General features: G+C 39.6%; 1 pseudogene; it reads right to left on the bottom strand.

Annotated features, from left to right (window-relative positions):
* Positions 1 to 526: 526 nt before the first annotated feature.
* Positions 527 to 626, bottom strand: LOC113329304 (annotated as a pseudogene).
* Between the last annotated feature and the right edge of the window lie 1,407 nt (positions 627 to 2,033).

The raw sequence follows: 2,033 nt of genomic DNA, 5'->3' as shown, positions 1-2,033 counted from the left end.
CCTGAACGTAAAAGAGACGCACTAGGTAGATTTGTTAAAGAGAAACCTAGTAGTTCGAAGCGTCTCGATTACCTTAATCTAGAGAGTCCGACTTTTGAAGAGTCTGTTTTTGAACGTCGTTTGACTGACGAGAGAATCCCTGTTGCTCCGATAGCGCAAGAAATGGTAACTTTGAAAGCTTTGTTGACTCCAACTAGGACTACTCGCCCCTCATGTATCAGGTTAGCTGAGACGGAAGCAACTTATGAACTTAAACCTGGGACCTTACAGCTGCTCCCAATCTTTTTAGGGAAAGAAAACGAAAACCCCTATTTCTATTTTAGGGACTTTGAGGAAATTTGTAGTACCCTCAGGATTATAAACCTAGATGATGATGCTTTGAAACTTAGGTTATTCCCCTTTTCCCTGTAAGATAAATCTAAATCGTGGCTATATAGTTTGGCTTCCGGGTCAATCGAAACGTATGAACAACTTACATCTTCCTTTTTGAACAAGTTTTTCCCTAGGCACAAAACATCGTCTATTAGGACGCAAATCTGCACGTTTTCTCAACAGGAGGGAGAAATTTTGTATAGCTATTTGGAAAGGTTCAATGATTTATTAGCCCAATGTCCTCATCATGGTTTAGAGAAGGTTAGGTTAGTTCAGATCCTTTATGAGGGTTTAGATTATCCCACCACAACCACAGTAGAATCTATGTGTACTGGTGGATTTGAGAACCAAACAGTTGATGACGAGATGACATATTTGCATGAAATCGCCGAAAAGACCCAATAATGAGAAAGTAGTAGGGGACCCCAGAAAACAATTCTTCTCGGAAGAGGAAACATTAATAGGGTAGAAGGAGGCTATGAATTAGATTCCAAAATTGCTGCTATAGCGAAAAGGTTAGAAGCTTTAGAAGTGGGTAACACTAGTGGTAGAGTGGAGCCTTTTTGGGAAGGCCAGAATAATGAAGAGCAAGCCAATGCTCTATATAATAACACTAGGTTTGATAATCGTCAGAAGTTTGACCCATATTCAGAAACCTATAATCCTGGTTGGAGAAACCATCCGAACTTTTCATGGTCTAACGGCCAGAGTCAGGGTCAGTCTAATAATTATAATGCTCCCCCAGGTTTTGGCTACACTAGAAATACATCAGGCCCAGAAAATAAAACGACTAGCTTAGAGGAATTCATTAAGATGTTAGCAAAAACTCAGGAAATGTTAGCACAGAGCCATGTTAGTTTTCAACAGGAAACTAAGCAGAATTTTCAAACTAATGCTTAGAGCCTTGCTAAGTTAGAACTTCAAGTCGTCCAAATAGCTAAGACCTTAAGTGAGAGAGATAATGGTAGGTTCCGTAGTCAGACTAATCCCAATCCTAGAGGAGTTCATGAAGTAGGTACAAAACCATCGAATCAATTGAATGCTATTAGAACCCTTAGGAGTGGTAGAATAGTAGACAATCAGGTAACCATGCCCGATAGTGAACATACTGTATTTCACCCCTCAGGAAAACTAGCTAAGGAAACGGATAAAATTTCTGATGATGCCAACTCAGTTCCTGAGAGCCCCATTTCCTCAGCTATTAGTACCAACAAAGAAGGAATCGAACTTTAATGATATATTGGAGGTTTTTAAGCAAGTTACCATAAACCTTCCTTTATTAGATGCAATTAGGAAAATTCATGCTTATGCCAAGTTCCTTAAGGATATGTGTACGCGAAAGAGAAAACTTAGCGTCCATAAGAAAGCCTTTTTAGCTAGTCACGTAAGTTCAATTATTCAAAACACTACAACTCCAAAGTACAAAGACCCAGGTTCCCCTACCATTGCTTGTACAATAGGTAACACCGGGTATAAAAAGCTTTACTTGACTTAGGAGCCAGTGTGAACCTACTTCCGTACCATTTGTACTTACATCTAGGACTTGGTGAAATGAAACCTACTCAGATAACACTGGAGTTAGCTGATAGGTCTGTTAAAACTCCTCGAGGTGTTATCGAGGATGTCTTTATTGAGGTCGACAAGTTTATCTATCCAGTGGA

Source organism: Papaver somniferum, unplaced genomic scaffold (genome assembly GCF_003573695.1).
Source record: "Papaver somniferum cultivar HN1 unplaced genomic scaffold, ASM357369v1 unplaced-scaffold_115, whole genome shotgun sequence".
Classification (NCBI taxonomy): Eukaryota; Viridiplantae; Streptophyta; class Magnoliopsida; order Ranunculales; family Papaveraceae; genus Papaver; species Papaver somniferum.
The sequence above is the reverse complement of the archived record's forward strand: the minus strand, read 5'-3'. Positions and strand labels throughout refer to the sequence as shown.